We start from the raw sequence: 21,309 nt of genomic DNA on the forward strand, positions 1-21,309 counted from the left end.
ATGATCTTACCCTTTGCTGTCAGGGTGATGATTCGCCTCTCCTTCAGCGCCGGCTTCAACTTGCAATTGATGCCGTGTCGTCTTGGGGCACCGATCATGGCTTCAAGTTCTCTACTTCTACGACTTGTGCCATGACTTTTACTCGGAAACGGGTCGTTCTTCGTTCCTCTGTCACTTTATGGTCATCCCCTTGAGTACAAAGATTCCGCGAAGCTTTTGGAGTTACTCCTTGACACTCGTTTGTCTTGGTCTCTCCATGTCTCTTACCTCCGTGTTGAGTGCTCTAAGGCCCTTACCCTCCTTCGGGTATTGTCCCATACTTCTTGGGGGGCAGATAGGAGCGCTCTCCTTGTTTTACATTCCTCTCTCGTCCTGTCTAAGCTCGATCATGGTTGCCCTGGTTACTCGTCTGCTTCTCCTTCTTCTCTTCGCCGTCTTGATGCTTTGCACCATACTGGGTTGCGCCTCAGTTCTGGTGCCTTTCCGTTCGACTCCTGTCCTTAGCTTGTATGTTGACACTGGCTTCCTGTCTCTCCAGGACCGCCGTGATCGCTACTGTCTTGCTATCTTGCTATCTTGTTGTAAGGACCTTACAACATCCTTCCTCTCGCTAGTGTCGTGCTTTAACTTTTACCCCTCCTGCGGTTCCTGTTCCTCTTCACCACCTCACTTTCTGTCCGGTTATCTCGCTTACAGGATTCTCTTTCCGTTCGTATTTCTAATGTTTCTCCTCGTGTTGTTCCTTCTTTGCCCCCATGGAGAGTCCTCCTTCCACAGTTTTGTACATCCTTGACCCGCATCACTAAAGCTTTTACCCCTCCTACGGTTCTAAAACGCCTTTTAATTGAGCACTTTTCTTCTTGCTCCCGCTCCGTTTCTGTCTATAGTCGTAATTGGCTTAGCGTTTTCCTATGATAGCTCCCTTCCGTTTCTGTCTTCACCGATGGGTCTAAGTCTGCAGAAGGTGTTGGCTACTCTGTTGTTTTTCCTGATCGCACTTATGTGTCGCTTACCTCCGGAGACTAGCATCTTCACAGCGGAGCTTTATGCTATTCTCTATGCTCTTCGTCTCCTGCTTTCTCATTGTCAGTCTTTCTTTGTAGTTGTTGTTGACTCTCGTAGTGCCCTCATGGCTCTCGGGTCCTTAAATCCAGTTCATCCAGTAGTTGTCGAGATCCAGCATTGGCTGTTTCTTGTTCACAGTAAATTTAAGTTGGTTGAGTTTTGTTGGGTTCCCAGCCATATTGGTGTGTCTTTAAATGAGCGTGCGGATGCTGCCGCCAAGGAAGCTGTCCGCTCTTGTCCCATCTCTCGTAAAGGTATTCCATATTCCGACTTTTACCCGGTTATCCATTCCTCCGTCCTTACCCGTTGGCAGGCTTCTTGGTCGTCTGATACTGGTAACAAACTACGTACTCTTAAATGTTGTGTTTCCTCGTGGCCGTCCTCCTACCACTGTAACCGGCGGTGGCAAACGGCTCTGGCGAGGTTGTGTATTGGCCATACTCGCTTAACCCATGGTCATTTGGAGCGCCGCCCTGCTCCTTATTGTCCTAATTGCATTGTCCGTCTTACGGTCGTGCATGTCATTCTTGAATGTCCTGACTTCCAGGACGAGCGTGTGTCTTGCTTTCCGACCGCCCCTCGCAGTCACCTGTCCCTCAATAGAATTCTTGGTGACTCGGATACTTTTGATATCGTCCGCCTTATACGTTTTTGTTCTCCTATTGGCATCCTTGGTGATATTTAGCGCCCTCTGATTATTCCGCATATTTGATGGTGCTACATAGCCTTCCCTGTTTGGTGCCTTCTTTTGATAATTACTTGCTTGTCGGTTGTACATATTGAAGGAATAGACAATGTTGAGCTGATGCACTGTCCCGTATCTGATTGTTTGATGTTGTTTTTGAGTAACTTGTTTTTACCCCTGTTAAAACAATTCAAACTTTTTTTGTGGAGATAGTGTGACGGACCACGGCGCCATCTATGATTCAGGTTCCGAACTAAACAGTTGACCCTCCCATTAATATTAGTTTCCCATCTTCTAGTCTGCTGCTCTGGGAGGTGATGAGCTATCCGTGACTGGCGACAGACGGCGGTGAAGCAGAGTGAAGAAGTACTTTGGTCGACCTTGAGACGTACAACCTGAACCAAGTCCCTGTGGTGTAGTGGTTAAGACACTCGCCTGGCGTTTTGCTAGCGCTTTGTCCTGGGTTCGTATCCTGGCCGGGGACGATTGACTGGGCGCAAATCCTTAACTGTAGCCTCTGTTTAACTCAACAGTAAAATGGGTACCTGGTTGTTAACGATTTCTCGCGGGGGTCATATTCCAGGGAACATAGGATTAAGACTTGCCTGAAACGCTTCGTGTACTAGTGGCTGTACAAGAATGTAACAACTCTTGTATATGTAAATAAAATAAATACTTGCCAGAGAGCTAGTTCAGTGCTGAGGACTTCACTGTTGGAGTGTGCTAGCCAGAGGGTTAGTGGAGCGCTTTAGCGCTCCACTAACCCAATTGTACCGTAATTGAAATTGAAATAAATTTATTGAGGTAAAATACCAAGGGTTGAGGTAGCTGTTTATCTCTCAGAATGTTGGGTAATATGTTTATTGTTTGTGATGTGTCTATATGTATGAACACGTTGTATTGAACGTGAGCGAGCATAGCTTGCTATTCTCACCCTATCTATTCTAAACTGGCAGAAATTTGGAAGAATATCTTTCTATTCTCACCCTCGTTCAATATAACGTGTTCATACATATAGACACACATCACAAATAATTAACTTATTACCGAACATTGTGAGTTATAAACATATACATTTCTTCCTTTACACATGTTACCAGACGTACACAAATACTTTTATAACCAGGTATATAGACAATTTGCAATAGACATTCAGAAAATTCAACAAAAGGTTACAATCTTGGTGCAAAATTCTGATGTCTCCAGAATATCAACCTTTCCGTTGTGACACATCCAGACTATTTGCTCAGGAACAGTCCTTATCTCAGTGTTTCTATATACATTAATCAACGGACAATCAAGAACATAATGGGTGAGGGTGAGAGACCTTAACATACCACATAGTTTACACTTGGTGTCATTATCATTAACACCTATCCCATATTCCCAGTAATATTTGTACCCAAGCCTGAGCCACATGTGCACAGTCACTCCAAGCATTTCTCCTTTTACCAGAAGTGAAATGTTGGTGTTTTGATTCACACCCATGTAGTGTTTGGCTTCCCTCTTACATTATACCTCTCCACGCCACTTCTACATGTGCCTGAATATATCTGAGTTTACTTTTTTGTCTCAATGTGAAAACACATTCAATGTTAATTTGTGGTTTTGATGTGGCACGTTTGGCGAAGTCATCCGCTACCTTGTTGAACACTATTCCAACATGAGATGGAAGCCACATGATGGAATACATCACGCAGACGTGCAAGGAGGCAGCAGAAAAGTTTATTCTGGCCCATAAGGTAAAAAATTTAAATGCAGTTGAGAAACCCGTGGTTTAATCAGAGATTTAAGCTAGCTAAGCAACAAAGTAAAAGAGCATGGAGAAACTATAGAAATAACAGGACACTTGAGAGCAGAGAAGGTTACTAGAAAGCCAGGAATGAATACGTCATGGTGAGAAGAGAGGCAGAAGGGCAATGTGAAAATGACTTGGCAAGCAAGGCTAAGACCCAACCCAAATTGCTGCACAGCCACACCAGGAGGAAAAACAGCGAAGGAACAGGTAATGAAACTGAGGATAGGGGCAGACAGATTCACTACAAATTTAAGGGACACGTGTCCCTACGTGTCCTAGGGGAGCCGGTCGGCCGAGCGGACAGCACGCTGGACTTGTGATCCTGTGGTCCTGGGTTCGATCCCAGGCGCCGGCAAGAAACAATGGGCAGAGTTTCTTTCACCCTATGCCCCTGTTACCTAGCAGTAAAATAGGTACCTGGGTGTTAGTCAGCTGTCACGGACTGCTTCCTGGGGGTGGAGGCCTGGTCGAGGACCGGGCCGCGGGGACACTAAAAAGCCCCGAAATCATCTCAAGATAACCTCAAGATAACGTGTAGGGCAAGTTAGGGACACGTGTCCCTAACTTGCATACCATGCAAGCTAATGGATAAAATTGTGCGAAAAAAAGTTAGTCGCACATCTGGAGCGAAGGAACGTTGTGTCACAACACTAATATGGTTTCAGGGATGGCAAGTCATGCCTCACAGGATTAATTGAATTCTACGACCAGGCAACAAGAATCGGACAAGAGAGGGGTGGGCAGAACGCATATTTTTGGATTGTAAGGAAGCCTTTGACACAGTGCCACACCAGAGACTAGTGCGAAAGCTAGAGATGCAGGCAAAATTGAAAGGGAAGGTACTCCATAGGTACTCCCTTATCCAAAGTAACAGAAGGCAGCGAGTCACTGCGGGGTGAGGTCTCAGATTGGCGAGACGTCACCAGTGGGGTCCCGTAGGGTTCAGTCCTTGGACCCATACTGTTTCTTATATATGTAAATGATCTTCCAGATGGTATAGAATCATTCCTCTCATTGTTTGCTGATGATGCAAAACTTATGAGGAGGATTAAGACGGAGGAAGACAATATGAGACTACAAGATGACCTAGACAGACTGCATGAATGGTCTAACAAATGGCTACTTAAGTTCAACCCGAGTAAATGTAAGGTAATGCAACTAGGTAGGGGAAACGAGAGGCCAGACACAGGATACTGAATGGGAGATGAAGTCCTTCATGAAACGGACAGAGAAGGATCTAGTTGATATCACACCAACCCTGTCTCCTGAAGCCCACATAAAAAAAAATAACTGCGGCGTATGCGAGGCTGGCTAACATCAGAACTGCCTTCAGGAACCTGTGTAAGGAATCATTCAGAACCTTGTATACCACATATGTAAGACCAATCCTGGAGTATGCGGCCCCAGCATGGAGCCCGTACCTTGTCAAGCACAAGGCGAAGCTTGAAAAATTTCAGAGATATGTCACTAGGCTAGTCCCAGCACTATGAGGCATGAGTTGCGAAGAAAGGCTGCGAGAAATTTAACTCACGACACTAGAAGAGTAAGGGGAGACGTGATCACTACCTACAAAATTCTCGGAGGAATTGACAGGGTAGATAAACTATTTAACACGGGTGGTACGCGAACAAGGGGACACAGGTGGAATCTGAGTGCCCAAATGAGCCACAGGAACGTTAAAAAGAACTTTTTCAGTCAGAGTAGTTAACAGGTGGAATGCATTAGGCAGTGATGTGGTGGAGGCTGACTCCATACACAGTTTCAAATGTAGATATGATAGAACCCAGTAGGCTCAGGAATCTGTACATCATTTAATTGACAGTTGAGAGGCCGGACCAAAGAGCCAGAGCTCAACCCCCGCAAGCACAATTAGGCGAGTATAATTAGGTGAGTACATGAATTTCACTCCGTGACCTTTCAACTGTCTCACTTATACTTTTCTTACAATCCTCAACTATGGACATGAAGACTGGATTTCGACTGTTTAAGGAATCGAGTGCTCCTCGGCTATCGACAAATGCAAAATCATGTTTGTCGTCTTGACGAACTTCCTGCAAACAAGCCAGAATGGCCTGCAGTTCAGCTTGTGTGGATGATATATAATTACTAAGTCGAAGTTCAATTTTCCTGTCCACAATTCCAAACTCAGAATATTCCCTTATTGGGACACCACACCCTGCCCTGCCATCCTCCGCCACCGACCCGTCACAATATACATGTAAACTGTTGCCTCTTGGTAACCGAGATATCATGCTTCCATACAAACACCGTAATTGTCCCGGTTCATGATGAATCTTTTTCACCTTGAGGGGCACAGTTTCGACTTCTATTTTCTGTACTCTCTAGGGAGCAGACCAATTACACTGGTGAGAGGCTTTGTAGCAGTCAAGTACATCGTATTCCCTGAGGTCATGAGCTAATCCCCTCGTGTAGCGTGTCTCTCCGTGTCCTGGAAGTGTGTACTCGAGCAGGTCTGAACGCTCTGAAACAGCTTATCTCCTCCTTTTCTCCGCATGAAACGAATAGATACTCTAGTGTTTGTCACACTCTAAGTTTAACTCAATTCTCATTATTTCAATCATTGCATTTTTTTTGACATCCAAGAATAATCCTCATAGGCTCGTACTGTATCAGCTCTGTTTTTTTAATTCTGCCTTGGCCTGTGTAAGACAAAAAGAGTGCTGCGTAGTCTATCAGGGACCGAACAGTGCTAATGTATAACATTCGCAAGATAGGTACCCCAACACCTGCACCAGAAAAAGCCAGTGCTTTTAGAGGATGCAGAAGGGCTTTACACAAGGTGCTGATATGATTTATTTCAGCATTTTTTCTCACATGTGTATCCAACATACATGCCCAGATACTTGTATTTCTGAACACGGCTCAGTTCCACACCATTTAGTGTTGTATTTCTTCGTTTCCTATTCTCATATTTGGTTTTGTCTGCATTTATAACTAAGCCCGGTCGGCCGAGCGGACAGCACACTGGACTAGTGATCCTGTGGTCCCGGGTTCGATCCCGGGCGCCGGCGAGAAACAATGGGCAGAGTTTCTTTCACCCTATGCCCCTGTTACCTAGCAGTAAAAATAGGTACCTGGGTTGTTAGTCAGCTGTCACGGGCTGCTTCCTGGGGGTGGAGGCCTGGTCGAGGACCGGGCCGCGGGGACACTAAAGCAACGAAATCATCTCAAGATAACCATCTCAAGAAGCCAAACTTATGACAGGTTGTATCAAGTATGTTAAGAGCAGTTTGAATTTTGTTCCCAGAAGTGTCTTGTATAAGAATGTCATCAGCATATATGATCGTCGTGATCCCTGGAAGATACATCTCTGATGCTAATCTGTTTATTAATACATTGAATAAGGTGGGACTTAAAACTCCCCCTTAAGGGGTACCTAACTGAAATCTCCGTTCCTCGGACATGTATCCCTGGTAATACACCTGACATTTTCTCCTTTGTAGATAATCTCGTATCCAATGTATCACTCTCCCTGTTATTCCCCGATTGGCTAATTCGTATAAGATTACTTCCCCATTGGCTTTATCAAATGCTCCTTGTAGATCAACAAAAACTCTACAATTGTCATCCACATTAGACAAACACTTTAAGAGAGACAATCCGCAGTACTTTTGCCTTTGATAAAACCAGAGAGATTATTGGACATGTTATCACCTACAAGGTAGAGTAGCCTATTTAACAAAATCCTTTCCATCATTTTACAAAAGCAGGATGTTAAGGAGAAAGGCCTGTAGCCTCCGTTTGACTTAGGTATAGGAATGATGACAGCCTCTTTCCATTTTCTCTCTATAACTCATGTTAAACAAATCAAGTAAGGGACTAGGTTTCATACCTGCTAAATAATTAAGAATGTCATACGTTACTCCATCTTTCCCCGGAGCAGTAGAGCTGCCACTTTTTATAGCATCAAGTAGCTCATCGTAAGTTCTCAATGCATGTTACTGATCCTGTATTTAAAGCGCACAAAGTTACTCCATATCTAATATTTTAGATATGGATCCATGACTCAAGGTAGAGTAGCCTATTTAACATAAGAATATAGCAACAGCCGCACCAGCAGCAGCAACAGCCGCACCAGCAGCAGCAACAGCAGCAGCAACAGCCGCACCAGCAGCAGCAACAGCCGCACCAGCAGCAGCAACAGCCGCACCAGCAGCAGCAACAGCCGCACCAGCAGCAGCAACAGCAGCAGCAACAGCCGCACCAGCAGCAGCAACAGCCGCACCAGCAGCAGCAACAGCCGCACCAGCAGCAGCAACAGCCGCACCAGCAACAGCCGCACCAGCAGCAGCAACAGCCGCACCAGCAGCAACAGCCGCACCAGCAGCAGCAACAGCCGCACCAGCAGCAACAGCCGCACCAGCAGCAGCAACAGCCGCAGCACCAGCCGCACCAGCAGCAACAGCCGCACCAGCAACAGCCGCACCAGCAGCAGCAACAGCCGCACCAGCAGCAGCAACAGCCGCACCAGCAGCAACAGCCGCACCAGCAGCAGCAACAGCCGCACCAGCAGCAGCAACAGCCGCACCAGCAGCAACAGCCGCACCAGCAGCAACAGCCGCACCAGCAGCAGCACCAGCAGCAACAGCCGCACCAGCAGCAGCAACAGCCGCACCAGCAGCAGCAACAGCCGCACCAGCAGCAGCACCAGCACCAGCAGCCGCACCAGCAGCAGCAACAGCCGCACCAGCAGCAGCAACAGCCGCACCAGCAGCAACAGCCGCACCAGCAGCAGCAACAGCTGCACCAGCAGCACCAGCAGCCGCACCAGCAGCAGCAACAGCCGCACCAGCAGCAGCAACAGCCGCACCAGCAGCAGCAACAGCCGCACCAGCAGCAACAGCCGCACCAGCAGCAGCAACAGCTGCACCAGCAGCACCAGCCGCACCAGCAGCACCAGCAGCAGCAACAGCAGCAGCAACAGCCGCACCAGCAGCCGCACCAGCAGCAGCAACAGCAGCACCAGCAGCAGCAACAGCAGCAGCAACAGCAGCACCAGCAGCAGCAACAGCAGCAGCAACAGCCGCACCAGCAGCCGCACCAGCAGCAGCAACAGCAGCACCAGCAGCAGCAACAGCAGCAGCAACAGCCGCACCAGCAGCCGCACCAGCAGCAGCAACAGCTGCACCAGCAGCACCAGCAGCACCAGCAGCAGCAACAGCCGCACCAGCAGCCGCACCAGCAGCCGCACCAGCAGCAACAACAGCCGCACCAGCAGCAGCACCAGCCGCACCAGCAGCAACAACAGCCGCACCAGCAGCACCAGCAGCAACAACAGCCGCACCAGCAGCAACAACAGCCGCACCAGCAGCAACAACAGCCGCACCAGCAGCACCAGCATCAACAACAGCAGCACCAGCAGCACCAGCAGCACCAGCAGCAGCACCAGCAGCAACAGCCGCACCAGCAGCAGCACCAGCAGCAACAGCCGCACCAGCAGCAGCAGCAACAGCCGTACCAGCAGCAGCACCAGCAGCAGCAACAGCCGCACCAGCAGCAACAGCCGCACCAGCAGCAACAGCCGCACCAGCAGCAGCAACAGCCGCACCAGCAGCAGCAACAGCCGCACCAGCAGCAACAGCCGCACCAGCAGCAACAGCCGCACCAGCAGCAACAGCCGCACCAGCAGCAACAGCAGCACCAGCAGCAGCAACAGCAGCACCAGCAGCAGGAACAGCAGCACCAGCAGCAGCAACAGCCGCACCAGCAGCAGTAACAGCAGCACCAGCAGCAGCAACAGCAGCACCAGCAGCAGCAACAGCAGCACCAGCAGCAGCAACAGCCGCACCAGCAGCAGCAACAGCAGCACCAGCAACAGCAGCACCAGCAGCAGCAACAGCAGCACCAGCAGCAACAGCCACACCAGCAGCCGCACCAGCAGCAGCACCAGCAGCACCAGCAGCAACAGCCGCACCAGCAGCAGCAACACCCGCACCAGCAGCAACAGCAGCACCAGCAGCAGCAACAGCCGCACCAGCAGCAACAGCCGCACCAGCAGCAACAGCCGCACCAGCAGCAGCAACAGCCGCACCAGCAGCAACAGCCGCACCAGCAGCCGCACCAGCAGCAGCACCAGCAGCACCAGCAGCAACAGCCGCACCAGCAGCAACAGCCGCACCAGCAGCAACAGCAGCAACAGCCGCACCAGCAGCAACAGCCGCACCAGCAGCAACAGCAGCAACAGCAGCAACAGCCGCACCAGCAGCAGCACCAGCAGCAACAGCAGCAACAGCCGCACCAGCAGCAACAGCCGCACCAGCAGCACCAGCAGCAACAGCCGCACCAGCAGCACCAGCAGCAACAGCCGCACCAGCAGCAACAGCCGCACCAGCATCCGCACCAGCAGCAACAGCCGCACCAGCAGCAGCAACAGCAGCACCAGCAGCAGCAACAGCCGCACCAGCAGCAACAGCCGCACTAGCAGCCGCACCAGCAGCAACAGCCGCACCAGCAGCAGCAACAGCAGCACCAGCAGCAGCAACAGCCGCACCAGCAGCAACAGCCGCACCAGCAGCCGCACCAGCAGCAACAGCCGCACCAGCAGCAGCAACAGCAGCAACAGCCGCACCAGCAGCCGCACCAGCAGCAGCAACAGCAGCAACAGCCGCACCAGCAGCCGCACCAGCAGCAGCAACAGCCGCACCAGCAGCAGCAACAGCAGCACCAGCAGCAGCAACAGCCGCACCAGCAGCAACAGCCGCACCAGCAGCCGCACCAGCAGCAACAGCCGCACCAGCAGCAGCAACAGCAGCAACAGCCGCACCAGAAGCCGCACCAGCAGCAGCAACAGCCGCACCAGCAGCAACAGCCGCACCAGCAGCAACAGCCGCACCAGCAGCCGCACCAGCACCAGCAACAGCCGCACCAGCAGCAGCAACAGCCGCACCAGCAGCAGCAACAGCCGCACCAGCAGCAACAGCCGCACCAGCAGCAGCAACAGCAGCAACAGCCGCACCAGCAGCCGCACCAGCACCAGCAACAGCCGCACCAGCAGCAGCAACAGCCGCACCAGCAGCAACAGCCGCACCAGCAGCAGCAACAGCCGCACCAGCAGCAACAGCCGCACCAGCAGCAACAGCCGCACCAGCAGCAACAGCCGCACCAGCAGCAACAGCAGCAACAGCCGCACCAGCAGCAACAGCAGCAACAGCCGCACCAGCAGCCGCACCAGCACCAGCAACAGCCGCACCAGCAGCAGCAACTGCCGCACCAGCAGCAACAGCCGCACCAGCAGCAGCAACAGCAGCAGCAGCAGCAACAGCCGCACCAGCAGCAACAGCAGCAACTGCCGCACCAGCAGCAACAGCAGCAACAGCCGCACCAGCAGCCGCACCAGCACCAGCAACAGCCGCACCAGCAGCAGCAACAGCCGCACCAGCAACAGCCGCACCAGCAGCAGCAACAGCCGCACCAGCAGCAACAGCCGCACCAGCAGCAACAGCCGCACCAGCAGCAACAGCCGCACCAGCAGCAGCAACAGCCGCACCAGCAGCAGCAACAGCCGCACCAGCAGCAGCAACAGCCGCACCAGCAGCAGCAACAGCCGCACCAGCAGCAGCAACAGCCGCACCAGCAGCAGCAACAGCCGCACCAGCAGCAGCAACAGCCGCACCAGCAGCAGCAACAGCCGCACCAGCAGCAGCAACAGCCCCACCAGCAGCAGCAACAGCCGCACCAGCAGCAGCAACAGCCGCACCAGCAGCAGCAACAGCCGCACCAGCAGCAGCAACAGCCGCACCAGCAGCAACAGCCGCACCAGCAGCAGCAACAGCCGCACCAACAGCAGCAACAGCAGCACCAGCAGCCGCACCAGCACCAGCAACAGCAGCAGCAACAGCCGCACCAGCACCAGCAACAGCCGCACCAGCACCAGCAACAGCCGCACCAGCAGCAACAGCCGCACCAGCAGCAGCAACAGCAGCACCAGCAGCAGCAACAGCAGCACCAGCAGCAACAGCCACACCAGCAGCCGCACCAGCAGCAGCACCAGCAGCAACAGCCGCACCAGCAGCAGCAACACCCGCACCAGCAGCAACAGCAGCACCAGCAGCAGCAACAGCCGCACCAGCAGCAACAGCCGCACCAGCAGCAACAGCCGCACCAGCAGCAGCAACAGCCGCACCAGCAGCAACAGCCGCACCAGCAGCCGCACCAGCAGCAGCACCAGCAGCACCAGCAGCAACAGCCGCACCAGCAGCAACAGCCGCACCAGCAGCAACAGCAGCAACAGCCGCACCAGCAGCAACAGCCGCACCAGCAGCACCAGCAGCAACAGCAGCAACAGCCGCACCAGCAGCAGCACCAGCAGCAACAGCAGCAACAGCCGCACCAGCAGCAACAGCCGCACCAGCAGCACCAGCAGCAACAGCCGCACCAGCAGCAACAGCCGCACCAGCAGCAACAGCCGCACCAGCAGCCGCACCAGCAGCAACAGCCGCACCAGCAGCAGCAACAGCAGCACCAGCAGCAGCAGCAACAGCCGCACCAGCAGCAACAGCCGCACTAGCAGCCGCACCAGCAGCAACAGCCGCACCAGCAGCAGCAACAGCAGCACCAGCAGCAGCAACAGCCGCACCAGCAGCAACAGCCGCACCAGCAGCCGCACCAGCAGCAACAGCCGCACCAGCAGCAGCAACAGCAGCAACAGCCGCACCAGCAGCCGCACCAGCAGCAGCAACAGCAGCAACAGCCGCACCAGCAGCCGCACCAGCAGCAGCAACAGCCGCACCAGCAGCAGCAACAGCAGCACCAGCAGCAGCAACAGCCGCACCAGCAGCAACAGCCGCACCAGCAGCCGCACCAGCAGCAACAGCCGCACCAGCAGCAGCAACAGCAGCAACAGCCGCACCAGCAGCCGCACCAGCAGCAGCAACAGCCGCACCAGCAGCAACAGCCGCACCAGCAGCAACAGCCGCACCAGCAGCCGCACCAGCACCAGCAACAGCCGCACCAGCAGCAGCAACAGCCGCACCAGCAGCAACAGCCGCACCAGCAGCAGCAACAGCAGCAACAGCCGCACCAGCAGCCGCACCAGCACCAGCAACAGCCGCACCAGCAGCAGCAACAGCCGCACCAGCAGCAACAGCCGCACCAGCAGCAGCAACAGCCGCACCAGCAGCAACAGCCGCACCAGCAGCAACAGCCGCACCAGCAGCAACAGCAGCAACAGCCGCACCAGCAGCAACAGCAGCAACAGCCGCACCAGCAGCCGCACCAGCAACAGCCGCACCAGCAGCAGCAACAGCCGCACCAGCAGCAACAGCCGCACCAGCAGCAGCAACAGCAGCAGCAGCAGCAACAGCCGCACCAGCAGCAACAGCAGCAACAGCCGCACCAGCAGCAACAGCAGCAACAGCCGCACCAGCAGCCGCACCAGCACCAGCAACAGCCGCACCAGCAGCAGCAACAGCCGCACCAGCAACAGCCGCACCAGCAGCAGCAACAGCCGCACCAGCAGCAACACCCGCACCAGCAGCAACAGCCGCACCAGCAGCAACAGCCGCACCAGCAGCAACAGCAGCACCAGCAGCAACCGCCGCACCAGCAGCAGCAACAGCCGCACCAGCAGCAGCAACAGCCGCACCAGCAGCAGCAACAGCCGCACCAGCAGCAGCAACAGCCGCACCAGCAGCAGCAACAGCCGCACCAGCAGCAGCAACAGCCGCACCAGCAGCAGCAACAGCCGCACCAGCAGCAACAGCCGCACCAGCAGCAGCAACAGCCGCACCAGCAGCAACAGCCGCACCAGCAGCAGCAACAGCCGCACCAACAGCAGCACCAGCAGCCGCACCAGCACCAGCAACAGCAGCAGCAACAGCCGCACCAGCACCAGCAACAGCCGCACCAGCACCAGCAACAGCCGCACCAGCAGCAACAGCCGCACCAGCAGCAGCAACAGCAGCACCAGCAGCAGCAACAGCAGCACCAGCAGCCGCACCAGCACCAGCAACAGCAGCAGCAACAGCCGCACCAGCACCAGCAACAGCAGCACCAGCAGCCGCACCAGCAGCAACAGCCGCACCAGCAGCCGCACCAGCAGCAACAGCCGCACCAGCAGCAACAGCCGCACCAGCAGCAGCAGCAGCAACAGCCGCACCAGCAGCAGCAACAGCCCCACCAGCAGCAACAGCAGCACCAGCAGCCGCACCAGCACCAGCAACAGCAGCAGCAACAGCCGCACCAGCACCAGCAACAGCCGCACCAGCACCAGCAACAGCCGCACCAGCAGCAACAGCCGCACCAGCAGCAGCAACAGCAGCACCAGCAGCAGCAACAGCAGCACCAGCAGCCGCACCAGCACCAGCAACAGCAGCAGCAACAGCCGCACCAGCACCAGCAACAGCAGCACCAGCAGCCGCACCAGCAGCAACAGCCGCACCAGCAGCCGCACCAGCCGCCGCACCAGCAGCAACAGCCGCACCAGCAGCAGCAACAGCCGCACCAGCAGCAGCAACAGCCGCACCAGCAGCAACAGCCGCACCAGCAGCAACAGCAGCACCAGCAGCAACAGCCGCACCAGCAGCAGCACCAGCAGCAGCAACAGCCGCACCAGCAGCAACAGCCACACCAGCAGCAGCACCAGCAGCAGCACCAGCAGCAACAGCCGCACCAGCAGCAACAGCCGCACCAGCAGCACCAGCAGTAGCAACAGCCGCACCAGCAGCCGCACCAGCAGCAGCACCAGCAGCAACAGCCGCACCAGCAGCAGCAACAGCCGCACCAGCAGCAGCAACAGCCGCACCAGCAGCAGCAACAGCCGCACCAGCAGCAGCAACAGCCGCACCAGCAGCAACAGCCGCACCAGCAGCCGCACCAGCACCAGCAACAGCCGCACCAGCACCAGCAACAGCCGCACCAGCAGCAGCAACAGCCGCACCAGCAGCAGCAACAGCCGCACCAGCAGCAACAGCCGCACCAGCAGCAACAGCCGCACCAGCAGCAACAGCAGCAACAGCCGCACCAGCAGCAACAGCAGCAACAGCCGCACCAGCAGCCGCACCAGCACCAGCAACAGCCGCACCAGCAGCAGCAACAGCCGCACCAGCAGCAACAGCCGCACCAGCAGCAGCAACAGCAGCAGCAGCAGCAACAGCCGCACCAGCAGTAACAGCAGCAACAGCCGCACCAGCAGCAACAGCAGCAACAGCCGCACCAGCAGCCGCACCAGCACCAGCAACAGCCGCACCAGCAGCAGCAACAGCCGCACCAGCAACAGCCGCACCAGCAGCAGCAACAGCCGCACCAGCAGCAACAGCCGCACCAGCAGCAACAGCCGCACCAGCAGCAACAGCCGCACCAGCAGCAACAGCAGCACCAGCAGCAACAGCCGCACCAGCAGCAGCAACAGCCGCACCACCAGCAGCAGCAACAGCCGCACCAGCAGCAGCAACAGCCGCACCAGCAGCAGCAACAGCCGCACCAGCAGCAGCAACAGCCGCACCAGCAGCAGCAACAGCCGCACCAGCAGCAGCAACAGCCGCACCAGCAGCAACAGCCGCACCAGCAGCAGCAACAGCCGCACCAGCAGCAACAGCCGCACCAGCAGCAGCAACAGCCGCACCAACAGCAGCAACAGCAGCACCAGCAGCCGCACCAGCACCAGCAACAGCAGCAGCAACAGCCGCACCAGCACCAGCAACAGCCGCACCAGCACCAGCAACAGCCGCACCAGCAGCAGCAACAGCAGCACCAGCACCAGCAACAGCAGCACCAGCAGCCGCACCAGCACCAGCAACAGCAGCAGCAACAGCCGCACCAGCACCAGCAACAGCAGCACCAGCAGCCGCACCAGCAGCAACAGCCGCACCAGCAGCCGCACCAGCAGCCGCACCAGCAGCAACAGCCGCACCAGCAGCAACAGCCGCACCAGCAGCAGCAGCAGCAACAGCCGCACCAGCAGCAGCAACAGCCCCACCAGCAGCAACAGCCGCACCAGCAGCAACAGCCGCACCAGCAGCCGCACCAGCAGCAGCAGCAGCAACAGCCGCACCAGCAGCAGCAACAGCCGAACCAGCAGCAGCAACAGCCGCACCAGCAGCAACAGCCGCACCAGCAGCAACAGCAGCACCAGCAGCAACAGCCGCACCAGCAGCAGCACCAGCAGCAGCAACAGCCGCACCAGCAGCAACAGCCGCACCAGCAGCAACAGCAGCACCAGCAGCAACAGCCGCACCAGCAGCAGCACCAGCAGCAGCAACAGCCGCACCAGCAGCAACAGCCGCACCAGCAGCAGCACCAGCAGCAACAGCCGCACCAGCAGCAACAGCCGCACCAGCAGCACCAGCAGCACCAGCAGTAGCAACAGCCGCACCAGCAGCCGCACCTGCAGCAGCACCAGCAGCAACAGCCGCACCAGCAGCAGCAACAGCCGCACCAGCAGCAGCAACAGCCGCACCAGCAGCAGCAACAGCCGCACCAGCAGCAGCAACAGCCGCACCAGCAGCAACAGCCGCACCAGCAGCCGCACCAGCACCAGCAACAGCCGCACCAGCACCAGCAACAGCCGCACCAGCAGCAACAGCCGCACCAGCAGCAGCAACAGCAGCACCAGCAGCAGCAACAGCAGCACCAGCAGCCGCACCAGCACCAGCAACAGCAGCAGCAACAGCCGCACCAGCACCAGCAACAGCAGCACCAGCAGCCGCCCCAGCAGCAACAGCCGCACCAGCAGCCGCACCAGCAGCAACAGCCGCACCAGCAGCCGCACCAGCAGCAACAGCCGCACCAGCAGCAGCAGCAGCAACAGCCGCACCAGCAGCAGCAACAGCCGCACCAGCAGCAACAGCCGCACCAGCAGCAACAGCCGCACCAGCAGCCGCACCAGCAGCAACAGCCGCACCAGCAGCCGCACCAGCAGCAACAGCCGCACCAGAAGCAACAGCCGCACCAGCAGCAACAGCCGCACCAGCAGCAACAGCCGCACCAGCAGCAACAGCCGCACCAGCAGCAACAGCCGCACCAGCAGCCGCACCAGCAGCAACAGCCGCACCAGCAGCAGCAGCAGCATCAGCCGCACCAGCAGCAATAACAGCCGCACCAGCAGCAACAGCCGCACCAGCAGCAACAGCAGCACCAGCAGCAACAGCCGCACCAGCAGCAGCACCAGCAGCAGCAACAGCCGCACCAGCAGCAACAGCCGCACCAGCAGCAGCACCAGCAGCAACAGCCGCACCAGCAGCAACAGCCGCACCAGCAGCACCAGCAGCACCAGCAGTAGCAACAGCCGCACCAGCAGCCGCACCAGCAGCAGCACCAGCAGCAACAGCCGCACCAGCAGCACCAGCAGCAACAGCCGCACCAGCAGCAACAGCCGCACCAGCAGCAACAGCCGCACCAGCAGCAGCAACAGCCGCACCAGCAGCAGCAATAGCCGCACCAGCAGCAGCAACAGCCGCACCAGCAGCAACAGCAGCAACAGCCGCACCAGCAGCAACAGCCGCACCAGCAGCAACAGCCGCACCAGCAGCACCAGCAGCAACAGCCGCACCAGCAGCAACAGCCGCACCAGCAGCCACAGCCGCACCAGCCGCACCAGCAGCAACAGCCGCACCAGCAGCAGCAACAGCCGCACCAGCAGCAACAGCCGCACCAGCAGCACCAGCCGCACCAGCCGCACCAGCAGCAACAGCCGCACCAGCAGCAACAGCCGCATCAGCCGCACCAGCAGCAACAGCCGCACCAGCAGCAGCAACAGCCGCACCAGCAGCAGCAACAGCCGCACCAGCCGCACCAGCAGCAGCAACAGCCGCACCAGCAGCCGCACCAGCAGCAGCAACAGCCGCACCAGCAGCAACAGCCGCACCAGCAGCAGCAACAGCCGCACCAGCAGCAACAGCCGCACCAGCAGCCGCACCAGCAGCAGCACCAGCAGCAACAGCCGCACCAGCAGCAACAGCCGCACCAGCAGCAACAGCAGCAACAGCCGCACCAGCAGCAACAGCCGCACCAGCAGCACCAGCAGCAACAGCAGCAACAGCCGCACCAGCAGCAACAGCCGCACCAGCAGCAGCACCAGCAGCAACAGCAGCAACAGCCGCACCAGCAGCAACAGCCGCACCAGCAGCAACAGCCGCACCAGCAGCCGCACCAGCAGCAACAGCCGCACCAGCAGCAGCAACAGCAGCACCAGCAGCAGCAACAGCCGCACCAGCAGCAACAGCCGCACCAGCAGCCGCACCAGCAGCAACAACAGCCGCTTCAGCACCAGCAACAGCCGCACCAGCAGCAACAGCCGCACCAGCAGCAGCAACAGCAGCACCAGCAGCAACAGCAGCACCAGCAGCCGCACCAGCACCAGCAACAGCAGCAGCAACAGCCGCACCAGCACCAGCAACAGCAGCACCAGCAGCCGCACCAGCAGCAACAGCCGCACCAGCAGCCGCACCAGCAGCCGCACCAGCAGCAACAGCCGCACCAGCAGCCGCACCAGCAGCAACAGCCGCACCAGCAGCAGCAGCAGCAACAGCCGCACCAGCAGCAGCAACAGCCGCACCAGCAGCAACAGCCGCACCAGCAGCAACAGCAGCACCAGCAGCAACAGCCGCACCAGCAGCAGCACCAGCAGCAGCAACAGCCGCACCAGCAGCAACAGCCGCACCAGCAGCAGCAACAGCCGCACCAGCAGCAGCAACAGCCGCACCAGCAGCAGCAACAGCCGCACCAGCAGCAGCAACAGCCGCACCAGCAGCAGCAACAGCCGCACCAGCAGCAACAGCAGCAACAGCCGCACCAGCAGCAACAGCCGCACCAGCAGCAACAGCCGCACCAGCAGCACCAGCAGCAACAGCCGCACCAGCAGCAACAGCCGCACCAGCCGCACCAGCAGCAACAGCCGCACCAGCAGCAGCAACAGCCGCACCAGCAGCAACAGCCGCACCAGCAGCACCAGCCGCACCAGCCGCACCAGCAGCAACAGCCGCACCAGCAGCAACAGCCGCACCAGCCGCACCAGCAGCAACAGCCGCACCAGCAGCAGCAACAGGCGCACCAGCAGCAGCAACAGCCGCACCAGCCGCACCAGCAGCAGCAACAGCCGCACCAGCAGCCGCACCAGCAGCAGCAACAGCCGCACCAGCAGCAACAGCCGCACCAGCAGCAACAGCCGCACCAGCAGCAGCAACAGCCGCACCAGCAGCAACAGCCGCACCAGCAGCCGCACCAGCAGCAGCACCAGCAGCACCAGCAGCAACAGCCGCACCAGCAGCAACAGCCGCAGCAGCAGCAACAGCAGCAACAGCCGCACCAGCAGCAACAGCCGCACCAGCAGCACCAGCAGCAACAGCAGCAACAGCCGCACCAGCAGCAACAGCAGCAACAGCCGCACCAGCAGCAACAGCCGCACCAGCAGCAGCACCAGCAGCAACAGCAGCAACAGCCGCACCAGCAGCAACAGCCGCACCAGCAGCAACAGCCGCACCAGCAGCCGCACCAGCAGCAACAGCCGCACCAGCAGCAGCAACAGCAGCACCAGCAGCAGCAACAGCCGCACCAGCAGCAACAGCCGCACCAGCAGCCGCACCAGCAGAAACAACAGCCGCACCAGCAGCAGCAACAGCCGCACCAGCAGCAACAGCCGCTCCAGCAGCAGCAACAGCAGCAACAGCCGCACCAGCACCAGCAGCAGCAACAGCCGCACCAGCAGCAGCAACAGCCGCACCAGCACCAGCAACAGCCGCACCAGCAGCAGCAACAGCCGCACCAGCAGCAACAGCCGCACCAGCAGCAACAGCCGCACCAGCAGCAACAGCCGCACCAGCAGCAACAGCAGCAACAGCCGCACCAGCAGCAGCAACAGCCGCACCAGCAGCAGCAACAGCCGCACCAGCAGCAGCAACAGCCGCACCAGCAGCAACAGCCGCACCAGCAGCAACAGCCGCACCAGCAGCAGCAACAGCCGCACCAGCAGCAGCAGCAGCATCAGCCGCACCAGCAGCAATAACAGCCGCACCAGCAGCAACAGCCGCACCAGCAGCAACAGCAGCACCAGCAGCAACAGCCGCACCAGCAGCAGCACCAGCAGCAGCAACAGCCGCACCAGCAGCAACAGCCGCACCAGCAGCAGCACCAGCAGCAACAGCCGCACCAGCAGCAACAGCCGCACCAGCAGCACCAGCAGCACCAGCAGTAGCAACAGCCGCACCAGCAGCCGCACCAGCAGCAGCACCAGCAGCAACAGCCGCACCAGCAGCACCAGCAGCAACAGCCGCACCAGCAGCAACAGCCGCACCAGCAGCAACAGCCGCACCAGCAGCAGCAACAGCCGCACCAGCAGCAGCAACAGCCGCACCAGCAGCAGCAACAGCCGCACCAGCAGCAACAGCAGCAACAGCCGCACCAGCAGCAACAGCCGCACCAGCAGCAACAGCCGCACCAGCAGCACCAGCAGCAACAGCCGCACCAGCAGCAACAGCCGCACCAGCAGCAACAGCCGCACCAGCCGCACCAGCAGCAACAGCCGCACCAGCAGCAGCAACAGCCGCACCAGCAGCAACAGCCGCACCAGCAGCACCAGCCGCACCAGCCGCACCAGCAGCAACAGCCGCACCAGCAGCAACAGCCGCACCAGCCGCACCAGCAGCAACAGCCGCACCAGCAGCAGCAACAGCCGCACCAGCAGCAGCAACAGCCGCACCAGCAGCAGCAACAGCCGCACCAGCAGCCGCACCAGCAGCAGCAACAGCCGCACCAGCAGCAACAGCCGCACCAGCAGCAACAGCCGCACCAGCAGCAGCAACAGCCGCACCAGCAGCAACAGCCGCACCAGCAGCCGCACCAGCAGCAGCACCAGCAGCAACAGCCGCACCAGCAGCAACAGCCGCACCAGCAGCAACAGCAGCAACAGCCGCACCAGCAGCAACAGCCGCACCAGCAGCACCAGCAGCATCAGCAGCAACAGCCGCACCAGCAGCAACAGCAGCAACAGCCGCACCAGCAGCAACAGCCGCACCAGCAGCAGCACCAGCAGCAACAGCAGCAACAGCCGCACCAGCAGCAACAGCCGCACCAGCAGCAACAGCCGCACCAGCAGCCGCACCAGCAGCAACAGCCGCACCAGCAGCAGCAACAGCAGCACCAGCAGCAGCAACAGCCGCACCAGCAGCAACAGCCGCACCAGCAGCCGCACCAGCAGCAACAACAGCCGCTTCAGCACCAGCAACAGCCGCACCAGCAGCAACAGCCGCACCAGCAGCAGCAACAGCAGCAACAGCAGCACCAGCAGCCGCACCAGCACCAGCAACAGCAGCAGCAACAGCCGCACCAGCACCAGCAACAGCAGCACCAGCAGCCGCACCAGCAGCAACAGCCGCACAAGCAGCAGCACCAGCAGTAGCAACAGCCGCACCAGCAGCCGCACCAGCAGCAGCACCAGCAGCAACAGCCGCACCAGCAGCACCAGCAGCAACAGCCGCACCAGCAGCAACAGCCGCACCAGCAGCAACAGCCGCACCAGCACCAGCAACAGCAGCAGCAACAGCCGCACCAGCACCAGCAACAGCAGCACCAGCAGCCGCACCAGCAGCAACAGCCGCACCAGCAGCAGCAGCAGCAACAGCCGCACCAGCAGCAGCAACAGCCGCACCAGCAGCAACAGCCGCACCAGCAGCAACAGCAGCACCAGCAGCAACAGCCGCACCAGCAGCAGCACCAGCAGCAGCAACAGCCGCACCAGCAGCAACAGCCGCACCAGCAGCAACAGCCGCACCAGCAGCAACAGCCGCACCAGCAGCAACAGCCGCACCAG

The 21,309-nt window shown here is 58.5% G+C and overlaps 1 pseudogene; it reads left to right on the top strand.

Moving 5' to 3' along the window:
• Positions 1-16,574, top strand: part of LOC123772029 (calphotin-like) — a 29,044-nt pseudogene extending 12,470 nt beyond the window's left edge.
• Positions 16,575-21,309: the final 4,735 nt, after the last annotated feature.

Source organism: Procambarus clarkii, chromosome 38 (genome assembly GCF_040958095.1).
Source record: "Procambarus clarkii isolate CNS0578487 chromosome 38, FALCON_Pclarkii_2.0, whole genome shotgun sequence".
In the NCBI taxonomy this organism is placed as follows: domain Eukaryota; kingdom Metazoa; phylum Arthropoda; class Malacostraca; order Decapoda; family Cambaridae; genus Procambarus; species Procambarus clarkii.